Source organism: Periplaneta americana, chromosome 13 (assembly GCF_040183065.1).
Source record: "Periplaneta americana isolate PAMFEO1 chromosome 13, P.americana_PAMFEO1_priV1, whole genome shotgun sequence".
NCBI classification, from domain to species: Eukaryota; Metazoa; Arthropoda; class Insecta; order Blattodea; family Blattidae; genus Periplaneta; species Periplaneta americana.
The window spans coordinates 27,260,672-27,275,396 of record NC_091129.1 but is presented as its reverse complement, the minus strand read 5'-3'; the positions used below and the strand labels follow the sequence as shown (position 1 = coordinate 27,275,396).

At 34.9% G+C, this 14,725-nt stretch overlaps 1 protein-coding gene across 9 annotated transcripts in view; it reads left to right on the top strand.

Annotated features, from left to right (window-relative positions):
* sand (sandman) overlaps nucleotides 1–14,725 on the top strand; it is a 1,680,707-nt gene that overhangs the window by 1,450,213 nt on the left and 215,769 nt on the right. The gene's annotated exons all lie outside the window — the stretch shown is intronic.

Sequence of the window (14,725 nt, the reverse complement as noted above, 5' to 3'; positions counted from 1 at the left end):
AATAAATTCGGCTGCAAACATTGTGAGTTATGGAACATTTATGCAGTTGACAGAGGAGGAAAGAAGAGCAATTTGTAGCGAGACAACCGGAGAAACGAGCTTCCAAATACCGATCCAGACAGGAACAAAGGCACAGACGGCGCGGCAGTACGAAATTGGATATGGAGAACATATTGATAAACAATCATGTAAACAGAGACGCAAAGGTAACTAGGAAAATCGGCTTTATATTTCTTGACAGAAGTAAGAAAGGAAAGCGGGAGATTGGAAAGGGGAAGAGACGTTTCAGTTATATTCCTCAGAACCACACACGAAGAAACACACTGTCGGAACGAAGCGAATTGAATGTGTGTGTTAGACCAAAGAAAGGATGGAATGGAACGTCGTAGAAAGAAGCGAAGGAACGGATACATAACACACAGAAATTTCCCTTTTATGGATAGAGATTTTATTTCCAAGCTTCCACTCAAGCAGAGAATTTATTTAAGGTTGATGGATCTCGTACTATTTCTCAGACAGTCGCTACCTATTGAACTCTGTGTCTGAAATACCGAATTACGAATAAAAATGTTTTAATCCGTTTTATAATAACTTTGTTACAACTATAACTATAATTTACATCGGTTGAATGAACGATAACGGGATAGTATTTGGGAGACTTACTCATACCAATACCACGGTCTAGTATATACAGTCACGAAAGTCAATACTTACTAAATATGCAAAGATAGATAGTTGCTCACCACCAGGATCGCTACTATCGCCTATCACAGACTCTTTCCCTAGCAGACGATAAAATTAATTGTAATTTCGATATCGTGTTCTTCTGAAAAAATTAACATCTTCCTTCCACTATTTAAATATGAAATACATAAGGTTTGTATATTATTTTCATAAAATATATATTATATTCTATAAACTCATCTTCATAGATCTTTCGGAAGAAGGATAACTCTAACCTATTTATCGTACAATTTATAGTTCTACAAACCGTTACTGTTGTCGCTTGCACGCACAAGTCACGTGTACTTTGAAGTCTCTAATCCATTCTCACACCCCTCTTTTTGAGACAATACACTGTCGGTTTTTCCTGATCTCTGAAAGAAAGTAGAGACAGTCATTCTGAAATAAGTTGTTTTAAGTTTGCTCCAATTACTTCAGTAGAAGTAGAAAGATCTTTTTTCGCCATGAAAAACGTTCTCTCTGACAGGCGGCTCACCATGACAGTTGACAACTTAAAAAGCATCTTGTTGTGACATGTAACCAAGGAAAGTGAGTACCGTATGGGATAGTTTATTAAATATTTCTTTAATTCTTGTCTGTTTCCGTGAATAATAAATGCCTATTTCACTGGCTATTTTTACTATTTTTAGTGCCAATATGCTTGCCTATTTTAACCAAAATAAATGTCTAAACATCCGGGCTCTAGCAATTATACTTCTCTCCTCTTCTGCCGGCAATGTTTACTTCTCCTGCCACGAAGTATAGTACAGTCATTTTATTTAATTTATTGTATTTCATAGATCTTACATTAGCATTAAAGCTTTAAGATGTTAAACAAGTCAAAATTTTACAAATTTACAATTACAATTTTTACAATTATTTTACAATTATTTCAATTCCAATATTTTACAATTTCTGGCGAGATGTTGTGAGATGACGTGAGGCCGAGGATTCGCTAAAAGATTACCTGGCATTTGCCTTATTGTTAGGGAAAACTTCGGAAAAAACCCAACCAGGTAATAAGACCAAACGGGGATGAAATGAGGTGAGGCCGAGGGCTCGCCATAGACTATCCAGCATCAGTCCCACGGCTGGGGAAAACCTCAGAAGAAACAATCAATCAGACGAAATGAGGGATCCAAGCCCGAGCGCAGAGCACTGATATCCAAGCGCCTAGCTTTATTTTGTTTTGGCATGTTCGTTGAACATCAGACCTGAAGTGTATAAGTGTCGGATACCGCCGAGCTATACTCCATACATACCTACACTGATGCGGGTTGCTTTGAGGTTCTAGGTAACGAAACGCAACACTCTAGTTATGACTTATGACTAGAGTCCGGAATTTTAGGTGCTAAAAGTTAATATTGTTCCTCGCTATAGGTTATAGATATAGAAGCCATTTCCCAACTTCTTTGAGATGTCATTCTTGTCCTTTAATATTTTCCCTTTGGTACCTTTGAAGGTCTTTAATCCTCTTAACCACGACTTACAAATTCGCACACGATTTATAAGATCCATCACCCAGTCTTTGTGACTCTGTTGTGTATCATTACATATCGAACTCTTGTGAACTGGGCTTAAAACCCTCCTTACGGGCACCACATCCATTCATCTTTTCTCAGTGTCATTATTAACTTTTAGCACCTAAAATTCCGGGCTCTATTTATGACATCAGTTTCTTTTTGTTTGTGGCATATTATTATAGTCAATTACTATCTGAACTAGCTTAAATGTATCTTATATATTTGATTTCTAATTCCTTTTTATTCATATTCATTTATTTATAATAAACTCTGTACACAAAATAATAAGATAGATAGGCAGGTAGGCAATCGTGATTTTCTCTAAAATCCAGTGCACGGGTCTTCTGACCGTAGGTGCTTTGTACCTAACACAAGTCCTACTTTTGTAGGTCTCACTCCCTCATTTATGATTATATCCAACCACTCTCTAAAAGAACATACGTATTAAAATGAAAATGGCACTACAAAACACATTATATAATATATCCTAACCTAAAACAGACATAAAAGTGTATAATTTATTAGATACCATTATCCCTTCCTCAGTTCGCATCAAAAACTTCAACAACTGCACTTCTAATCTGTCTCGCCTTCAAGAGGAACAATCCAGTCTTTTGTTCATATTCTCTATTCCCCATGAGGTCAAGACATGCAAGCAAACTCCTATTCTGACTTAGCATCGAGGGTGGTAGATATTTTCTCCGTACTTGTTCCAATTCGACACACTGTAATAAAATATGCTTACAGAAATCCTTTTCTTTGCAAAGCGGACAAAGGCGCTCTCCTTCTTCGTTGACAATTTTATTACCCTTCCATGCCCACAATCTTCTCCACGCTAAACCTGCTCTACTGTCTTTGTTACAAGAATTTATGTAGTCACACCTCCCCCAGTTAAGCATGAGATCTGATTGTAAATGTAGACAATATAATAATAATATTAATAATAATAATAATAATATGTTCAGAAATACAAAAAAATTCTGGTATTGTGAATGTAGCCTACTTTATAAACAATACAACATCTGAATAATTGCCAACTTTTGTTCCAGTTCTGCTAATTATGGAATGGATAACCTTGGAATAAAGGAACATCATACAACACGGATCTCCTTTTATTCTAAAGTTATGCTTTTCCAAGATTTATTCCGCGATCATAGAACTGATTCTAAGTCATTGAAATATAAATTGATTCGTACTCCAGTTGAAATACATTTCTTTCCAAATTATGTAAATTTCAACGATTCATTCATCTATAGTGTTCTGTCCAAGGGCAGGTCTTACACTGCAAACCCAGCTTTCTCCAGCCTTTCCTATTTACTGCTTTCCTCTTTGTCTCCGCATATGATCCATTTATCTTAATGTTGTCTATTATCTGATATCTTCTTCTGCCACGAACTGTTCTCCCGTTCACCATTCCATACAGTGCATCCTTCAGTAGGCAGTTTCCTCTCAACCAGTGACCCAGGAAATTCCTTTCCCTCTTCCTGATCAGTTTCAGCATCATTCTTTCTTCATCCACTCTTTCCAACACAGCTTCGTTTCTCAATCTGTCCATTTCACACGCTCCATCCTTATCCATATCCACATTTCAAATGCTTCTGTTCGCTTCTCTTCACTTCGTCGTAATGTCCATGTTTCTGCCTCATAATTCTACACTCCATACAAAGCACTTCACTAGTCTCCTCCTTAGTTCTTTCTCCAGAGAAACGCAGAAGATGCTCTTCCTTCCTTGGCCATTGCTATCCTCCTTTTGACTTCCTGGCAGCAGATCATGTTACTGCCTGTAGTACACCCCAAGTATTTGGAGCTGTCCACTTGCTCTACTGCCTCATTTAGAACTCACAAGTTTACATTCTTTACTTTTCTTCCTATGACCATGGTCTTCTTCTTATTTGCATTTATCTTCCTCCCATACTGCTCATAGCTGTCATTTAGCTCCAGTAGCATATCCTTTAGTATCATCTCCTCTTCTGCTAACAACGCCATATCACAGCAAATCTTACACACTTTATTCTTCTTCCTCATACTATCGCTCCTCCCACGTTCTGAAAACAGTTTTTCATTAAGTCATTCAAGTAGGTGTTGAACAGTAGACTACAGGTTATAAAGGATATCCTTGTCGTACTCCTCTCTCTATTTCAGTTCCTTCTGACATTTCTTCTCCTATCCTGACTTTGACTCGTTGTTTCATATAAATGTTATTGAACCGCCTCCTCTCTTTTCAATCCACACTAATTTTCTTTAGGATCCTCATCAGTTTATTCCAATCTACTCTGTCTAACGCCTTTTCTAAGTCCACAAGTACTATATAGGGCTACATTCTTTATTCTTCTGTTAGTATCTTAGGCCGATTGTTCGTAGCAGTCCAATTTCATCTCTCGTTTCAACAATATAATAATAATAATAATAATAATAATAATAATAATAATAATAATAATAATAATAATAATAATATTTATTTAATACTATACACCTGAGCTACATTAGACATTGCAGCCCGAAAGAGCAGAAGCTCGTGCTCGGGCGCAGTTCACATCAGTTATACAAAATATATTACAAAATTACGAGAGTTCATTGAGCACAATCACATTAATAAATGGTAAAATACATCCAGCATGTAATAACAGGGTCTATATACAAACAGAAAATACAAAAGTACATGAATATTAGAGTATCAATTTTTAACTCAATTAGCTTAAACAATTAAATAATTAATCTGATTTCTTTCTTAAATCTATGTGTGTTAAGTGTACTTAGCTCAGGGTAAGCTCTAATTAATGTATTATATATTTTGGGTCCAAAATTTCTGCTGTGTTTTAATCCAGCAGTTGTGTGGCATTTGGGAGTATTTAGAAAGAAACTGTAGTTTTGTCTCGTCTGGTATTCATGAGGATCAAATTTAAATTTATTAGATTAGATTAGATTTATTTATTTAACCTGGTAGAGATAAGGCCGTCAGGCCTTCTCTGCCCCTCTACCAGGGGATTACAACTATAACATGAACAATAAGATTACAATTAATATTAAATTTACAATTACAATTACAATAAAAATTAAAGTACGACAAGAATACCTGATTAATGAAAGCTAGACATTTTATCATAGAAGTTAAGAACAAAGAATATTTTTGTATTTACTAAATTACAAATTAAACCTACAATAACAGCATTCTATGGTGATGAAATTACCGGATATTGAGATATTTTGTGGTAGATTAAAAGAACTATTTACAAGAAACCATGTCTGAACGAGTCTCAATTACTGACCAAGTGCCTAGTAAGTTTGCGTTTGAATTGAATTTTATTTCGACAGTCCCTGATGCTAGCAGGTAACGAATTCCAGAGTCTTGGCAGGGCTATTGTGAAAGAGGATGAGTATGAGGAGGTGCGATGGGATGGTATTGTTAGTATTGTTTCATGGCGAGAGCGTGTGTTCAGATTGTGGTGGGAAGAAAGGTAAGTGAAGCGAGACGACAGGTACGAAGGAATAGAAGAGTTCAAGATTTCGAAGAGAAAGAGAAGTGAATGTAAATTTCTTTTCTTATCTAGTTTAAGCCAACCTATTGCTTCCAGGGATGGGGTAATATGATCATATTTACGAACATTGCTTACGAAACGTACACACAAATTATGAGCACGTTGAAGTTTCATTTTGTTGTCGCTGGAAAGGTCAGTCAGTAAAATGTCAGCATAGTCAAAATGGGGAAATACAAGGGTCTGCACAAGGGACTTTTTTAAGCAAGAGGGAAGATGAACATTTATCCTTTTTAGCAGATGAATAATAGAATATACTTTTCTGCAGGTTTCTGTGATTTGCATGTCCCAGTTGAGATTATTATCCATGTGAATGCCAAGATTTTTTACCGAAGAACTGAAAGGGATATGCACTGTACTTACTTTAACGGGGGAAATGTCGAGGTGCTTTACAGCGTCGGTTTGCCGTTTGTGTCCTAATATGATTGCTTGTGTCTTTCCAGGATTGATATTAAGATGGAATTTCTTTGTCCATGTCACAATCGAGTCAATGTCTTTGTTCAATTTATCTATAGCGTCATTTATTCGATCTAAGCGGGAAGAGATGTAGCATTGAAGGTCGTCAGCATACAAGTGATAGTTACAATGCCTTACATGAGATGTAATATCACTGACATATATCGTGAACAACAATGGTCCGAGTACCGAACCCTGTGGTATACCTGATGTTATGTTAAACCAGGAAGAGCTTCGATTCCCGGATACAACACATTGTTGTCTTTCCCGTAAGTAGGATTCGAACCAACTCACAGCAGTCTCTGACAAATGCAGATTTCTCAATTTATGGGTGAGCAGGTCGAAATTTACAGAGTTGAAAGCTTTGCTAAGGTCAAGAAGTGTTAGTATTGTTACTTTATTAGAGTCGATTGCTTCACGAATGTCTTCTGTCACTTTAAGTAGAGCAGTGCTTGTGTTGTGTCCAGCTCTGAAACCTGACTGATACTTGTCGAATAGTTTGTGTTCGTTCATGTAGTTAGTAATTTGTCTGTGTACGATTCTTTCCAGTGCTTTTGATATGGCTGGCAGGATACTGATTGGTCTATAGTCGTTCGGGTCGGTGGGAACTTTGACTTTTGGAAGAGGAAGAACGAAAGCTTGCTTCCATATTTTAGGGAAAGTTGAAGTGATTAAGGAACTATTGAATATGTGTGCAATTGTAGGTATTACTATGTCTTGTATTTTCTGTATGAGTAATATGCTAATGTTGTCTGGCCCTTGAGCTTTCGTCTTGATGCGTCGGATGGCTTTCATTACGTCAATAGGAGTGACGTCAGTAAAATAGAATTTGTCTCGAGTTGGGGGAGCTGAGTCAGGCAAAACTGTGTCTTGTTTCGTTGTGTTGTTTAAGGTCGGGTCCTTTACAAAGTGTTCGTTCAATCGGTCAAGTGGGATGGGTATGTCTGCTTGTTCACTAGCCCTTCCAAGTCCAATGACCTTCAGATTTTTCCATAACTCGGAAGGGGTTGTGTTGGGCTCTATAAGTTTGTAGGAGTATTTGAGTTTAGCGTTTCTTATTAGTTGAGTCGTTCTGTTTCTTAGGTGTTTATATAAGTTAAAATATTCGTCGTTTTTATTGCGGGTGTATTTCCTATAGGCTAAGTCGCGTTCGGACATCAGTCTACGTATTTCAGTCGTCATCCAAGGGGCTGGGGTCTTTTGGTACGTTTGGTCTTTAATGGTGCGTGTTTGTCATAAAGTTGAAGTATTAACGTATTGAATAAGTCTACTTTCTCGTCTACAGTTCGTAATGTCCAGATCATGTGCCATGGAAGTTGCGCAGCCAGTGGTTTTTATGGAAGTAAATCAGCAATGTTTGTTTATAAATTTGTTCTAGATTTGATACGCCAAATTCCTGAAAAATTAATTTTCTTGGGTAATCAAAAGGTTTATATAGACGAATTTTGATAATTCTTTTTTGGGGCAGATTTAAAGGACGGAGAGTCGATTTTGCCATTCCTCCCCAACCTAAAATACCATACTGAATTATTGATTGAAACAGAGCTAAGTACACAGTACACAGAACATAAACAGGTAAATAAGAGCGTAGAATGAAAAATTTGTGGATTGTTTTACGCAATCTGTTACACAGAAAGGAGATATGCTTGTCCCATTTTAAATGTTGGTCAATAATAATGCCTAAATATTTAACTTGTGAGGATACTCTCAAAGCGTTACATGAGCAAGTAGGTAGGTTACAATCATGTATAATTATACTTATGTTATTATTTATTTCTAGTTGCTCAAGGCCATGTGATGTTAATGAAAATGGTTTTAATTTTGTTTTAGAAACTTTCAAAGAAAGTAAGTGAGCATCCAGCCATTCTTTAATAATATGTACAGCAAATTTGCACAGAATAGCATCCTTTCTTATCTTATTGCAGTTAATACGAACAATGACAAGGTATACGCTTTTTACATTGAACTGTTTATTTTTCTTTATTACAGTCGAACATTAAGTTTCTAGTGTGATTACAGACTTTAAGTAGTAAACTTAATCATACTGTTTGTCCTACTTTTTTCATTTTAGATTCATTCTTTTAATTGTCACAAAATTCTATAGCATATTCTTTTCTTTGCCTTGCCATTTTAATTCAGCTTCTTCCTACCTCCATTTAGTTATTAGCGATTTAATTGCCACTCGAAGTAGAAATGTATCTTCAGACTAGCCATAAACATTTCATCAGGCGAAACAGATGTTTTATGCGCTTCAAAACTGTTTTGCATTTAGCCGTGAAGTGTTTCAGCGCTGTCGTCTAGATGCGATATTTATTTATTTTTATTTTCTGTCGCTTGATTTTCACAGTCTAGACAGATTCAGTTCCCATTAATGTAACTTACCGTGATATTATGAGTATGAATACAGCTTGCTATTTCTCTGTTTTTTTTAAGAGAATAGTTACTCCACGCTCATCAAACTATTGTTAGTGTATGCGCATAGAAACACAACAGAATGAATCCTCCTTGCAGATAAATGATTTGCAGTTGTGTAGGTTGGCGACCATGCAGTTGTCTGTACCATGACGACTGTAGTTTCGGAAGTTTTACAAATTGTTGTTGATTTGCGAATGTTTCGTCTTCGTTTATCATTGTAAATTTACAGAGTCAGTAAAAAGTATGGAACAATGCTTTTAACTTTCTTATTTCTAATTTTATGAAGAAACTATTTATACAAAAGTTGAAGCGTATCTTAGAAGGAATAATTTGAACAAGTTTTCAAATATTATGGTTCTCATTTATAAAGGGTGTGTCAATGAGTCTGTTGTTTTTTTTAATAGCACCACGTACCTATTTCCCGATTTTTTTATTCTTCAGATCTCAGTACGTACAAAATCAAACCTATTTTGCCATTAATAAACTATTGTTTTGTAAAAATTACCTATTTTGATGACAATTTTTAGTAGGTTATTTTACGACGCTTTATCAAAGATCAGATTATTTAGCGTCTGAATGAGATGAATGTGATATTACCAGTGAAATGAGTCCGGGGTCCAGCACCGAAAGTTACCCAGCATTGTCTCATATTGGATTGAGGAAAGACCCCGGAAAAAACCTCAACCAGATAACTTTACCTTAATAATGATTGTTTATTCTCAGTTTCAAAAACGTTACACTCTCAAAACACATTTATTTCTGGGAAAACCATTACGTAAATGATGACTGTTTATTCTCAGTTTCAAAAATGTTATACTCACAAAACACATTTTTTTTCTGGGAAACCCTTTACGTAAATAATGACTGTCTATTCTCAGTTTCAAAAATCTTAGACTCACAAACAGATCTTGTTTTCTGGGAAAAGCTTTACGTAAATAAGGACTGCCTATTCTCAGTTTCAAAAACGTTAGACTTACAAAACACATTTTTTTTTTCTGGGGAAATTTTTACGTAAAGAATGACTGCCTATAGTCAGTTTCAAAAACGTTAGACTTACAAAACACATTTTTATCTGGGAAAATTTTAACGTAAATAATGATTGCCTATTCTCAGTTTCAAAAACGTTATACTCACCAAACATTTTTTTGGGAAAACCTTTACGTGAATAATGATTGCCTATTCTCAGTTTCAAAATTGTTAAATTAACAAAACACATTTTTCTGGGAAAAATCTTTACGTAAATAATGACTGCCTATTCTCAGTTTCAAAAACGTTAGACTTACAAATCACATTTTTTCTGGGGAAAATCTTTACGTAAATAATGACTGCCTATTCTCAGTTTCAAAAACGTTAGACTTACAAAACACATTTTTTTTTCTGGGGAAATCTTTACGTAAATAATGGCTGCCTATTGTCAGTTTCAAAAACGTTAGACTTACAAAACACATTTTTTCTGGGAAAATTTTAACGTAAATAATGATTGCCTATTCTCAGTTTCAAAAACGTTATACTCATCAAACATTTTTTTGGGAAAACCTTTACGTGAATAATGACTGCCTATTCTCAGTTTCAAAATTGTTAATTAACAAAACACATTTTTCTGGGAAAAATCTTTACGTAAATAATGACTGCCTATTCTCAGTTTCAAAAACGTTAGACTTACAAATCACATTTTTTCTGGGGAAAATCTTTACGTAAATAATGACTGCCTATTCTCAGTTTCAAAAACGTTAGACTTAGAAAACACATTTTTTCTGGGAAAATTTTAACGTAAATAATGATTGCCTATTCTCAGTTTCAAAAACGTTATACTCATCAAACATTTTTTTGGGAAAACCTTTACGTGAATAATGACTGCCTATTCTCAGTTTCAAAATTGTTAATTAACAAAACACATTTTTCTGGGAAAAATCTTTACGTAAATAATGACTGCCTATTCTCAGTTTCAAAAACGTTAGACTTACAAATCACATTTTTTCTGGGGAAAATCTTTACGTAAATAATGACTGCCTATTCTCAGTTTCAAAAACGTTAGACTTAGAAAACACATTTTTCTGGGAAAACCTTTACGTGAATAATGACTGCCTATTCTCAGTTTCAAAAACGTTATACTTACAAAACACATTTTTTTTTCTGGGGAAATCTTTACGTAAATAATGGCTGCCTATTGTCAGTTTTAAAAACGTTACACTTACAAAACACATTTTTTCTGGGAAAATTTTAACGTAAATAATGATTGCCTATTCTCAGTTTGAAAAACGTTATACTCACCAAACATTTTTTGGGAAAACCTTTACGTGAATAATGACTGCCTATTCTCAGTTTCAAAATCGTTAGACTTACAAAACACTTTTGGGGGGGGGGAACCTTTACGTAAATAATGACTGCCTATTCTCAGTTTCAAAAACGTTAGACTCACAGAACACATTTTTTTTCTGGAAAAACCTTTATGTAAATAATGACTGTTTCTTCTCAGTTTCAAAGACGTTAGACTCAAGAAGCATTTTTTTTCTGGGAAAACCTTTACGTAAATAATGACTGCTTATTCTCAGTTTCAAAAACGTTAGACAAAAACACATTTTTGGAGAAGGGAAAACCTGTCCGTAAATAATGTCTGCTTACAATCATTTTCAAAAACGTTAGACTCAAGAAGCAATTTTTTTCTGGGAAAACCTTTCGTAAATAATGATTGCTTATTCTTACTTTAAAAAAATGTTAGTAAAAAAATAATTTGGGGAGAAAAACTTTGCGTAGATAATTGCGGTTCATTCTCAGTTTAAAAAATATTACACTCATAAAACATTTGGGGGGGGGGGCGGGAACCTTTACATAAGTAATGACTGCCTATTCTCAGTTTCAAAGACGTTAGATTGACAAAACATTTTTTCTGGGAAAAACCTTCACGTAAATAATGAATGTTTATTCTCATTTTCAAAAACGTTAGACTGACAAAACATTTTTTCTGGGAAAAACCTTCACGTAAATAATGAATGTTTATTCTCATTTTAAACAATGTTACACTCACAAAACACATTTTTTTCTGGGTAAATCTTTACGTAAATAATGACTGCCTATTCTCAGTTTTAAAAACGTTTGACTCACAAACATATTTTTCTGCGAATAACTTGACAGTTAAAGAAAAAATATATTTGATTTTTTCTTCGGTTATATTTGCTCTACCACCAATATATTTCGGCAATTTATATTGTTTACACCCTATATATGCCACATTGTTCGGAAATCGAACTCACGTAACTACAGTGTAAAACAATCTTAATTAATCCTCCAAGGTTCTACGTATGTAATCAAACTGAGTTGCTGCCAAATGATTATTTTGTCTGTGATCACGGCATATAATGTCTCCTTTGGTAGATTAAGGATCCATCATATAACACAGCCTGTGTCTTCATTAGTTTCGCCTAAGGAAGTAACATCGAGATGTGCTTTCAGTTCAGTTGAACATTCCTCGTTCCACTTGGCGCCTGTACGAGACTGTACAATACATTGTCTCCCCCTTCATTAGTGTCTTCAAAAGGAAACTGTCTATTTATCGCATTTCAGTAAATTCAATTTCAAGGCATAATAGAATTCCGCTGTAAACATTTCTCGTGATGGTTGTGTCTGTTAAGGAGCTTGTAGTATTGAATTCTTTATTCTACAGTATTTTTACATAATGTTACGTTATCAATATTCCAGCTCTTCTAGAACGATAAAAAGAATTGTAAATAAGTACATATGCCCTAGCTGAACTATTTAGTCAGGGGAGTCCAAAAACGTTTGTTTGGAGAGCTAGTAACAACGAGAATTATCGATCGTTGTCCGATGTCATATTCAGGGTTTCTAGACGTCCTGGATTCCCAAGGATTGTTTTGGATTTTAATTGTGTGTCCTGCGTTTTGGATTTAGTTACTTTAAGTCCCAAAATATCAAAATAACGAAAAATAAAATACAATTTTTACTCATTTCTATAAATTGTTTTTAAAATTCCTTCTTCATATTTTCAAAACCCGGTCCAACTATATGCAATGCCATCTGACGCCTGCTATCCAGTTATATTGAAATAAAAACGATAATACTGTAGTTTGTATTAGGTACTAAACGGTATCTTTATACTTTAGTCTCATTGGAAGTTGATTTAATATAGATAGGATTTAAACACTGTAACATGCATACATTTTGAATAGAACAGGGAGTAATATGACATTATTTTTCCACACTTTATCAATAATTCAAAGGAAATTTCATAATTTAGGAAAAATATAACAACATTAAAAATTTTGGCTCTGAATAATTAATTGAAATACATAAAAGTACTAAAATCAGTTGTAATGAAAATTGAATTAATTCAGATGGTTAGTCACGTTAAGGTAGGAACGCAGTATTATTACCTGTAATATTGAAGATAATTACTAGAATACAAAGAACTGTATAGGCCTTATTACAAATGGCTTCTAAGGAACCCGGAGATTCATTGACACGTTCACATAAGTCCGCCATCGGTCCCTATCCTCAGCAAGAGTAATCCAGTCTCTACCATCATATCCCACCTCCCTCAAATCCATTCAAATATTATCTTCCCATTTACGTCTCGACCTCTCTAAAGGCCTCTCCTCCTCAAGTCTCCCAACTAACACTATATATGCATTTCTGGAATTCACCCATACGTGCTACATGCCCTGTCCATCTCAAACTTCTGGATTTAATGCTTCTAATTATGTTCGGTGACGAATACAATCCGTGTAATTCTGCGTTGTGTAACTTTCTCCATTTTCTGCGAGAAGCCGATGTAACCCATTCAATTCCAAACCCTCTCTGTTTTACTGAACTTTCCTAATGTATAATCTAGAGAAAAGTTAGTAATTATTAAAGGTGATAGTGAATTTCCTTGCTTTAGCTTGCAGTGAACTGGAAAAGCGTCAGACAGTAACTGGCGTATACGTACTCTGCTGTACGTTTCATTGAGACACATTTTAATTCGGCAGTTACGTAGACTTTCAGCTCCCCACTACCACCATTAAAGCACAACACAATGTCAATACGGCGGTTGCTGTCGTCTGCGATACAACGAACTTTTCTGTTGATTTTCGAGTTTGGCATTTTTTCCGGTTATTATATGCTTATTTAAGTTGTGTTAACTCTCGCTAGTCGTTTGATATTAATTTATTTTATCCGTCTTAGTATTTATTTTATTATTGTGAATATTTTTGTTTTATCACTATTATTATTGTTGTTATTACTATTATTTATATAATCAGCATTATTATTTGAACCCTGTAAAATTTATGTAGACTACTGGACTGTACCCGAGCACGAGCATATGCTCATTTCGGGTATCTATTCATATTTTTTTTATTTTATTGGGTTATTTTACGACGCTGTATCAACATCTAGGTTATTTAGCGTCTGAATGAAATGAAGGTGATAATGACGGTGAAACGAGTCCGGGGTCCAGCACCGAAAGTTACCCAGCATTTGCTCGTATTGGGTTGAGGGAAAACCCCGGAAAAAACCTCAACCAGGTAACTTGTCCCGACCGGGATTCGAACCCGGGCCACCTGGTTTCGCGGCCAGACGCGCTGACCGTTACTCCACAGATGTGGACCTCTATTCATATGTATTCAATTCAAATGTAAGTTGTAAATAAATTTGAAATTTGAAAAAAAAATAATTAAAAGATTAGTTTCTCAGGAATACCAAATTCAATAAGAATAATAGCCTATATAGAATTTAACTTTCTAACTGAGTCATATGCATTTTTGAAATCTATGAATAACTGATGTACTGTGCCCTCATATTCTTTTTTTTTCTCTCCAAATATCTTTCGAATACAAAAACCTTATGAATAATCGATCTATAGTATCTAAAACCACATTGATGGTTCCCAATAACTTCATCTACATAGGTCTATGGAGTTAATCGTCTGAAAGGTGTATTGGGCAAGATATTGTACGACGTCAACAAAAGTGATATACCTCGAAAATTACTACAGTCAGTCTTTTCCCACTTCTTAAAACATGTGCATTATCGACTAATTGCATTGTTCTGGTACAGTTTTCTTATTCCAGATAGCAAGAA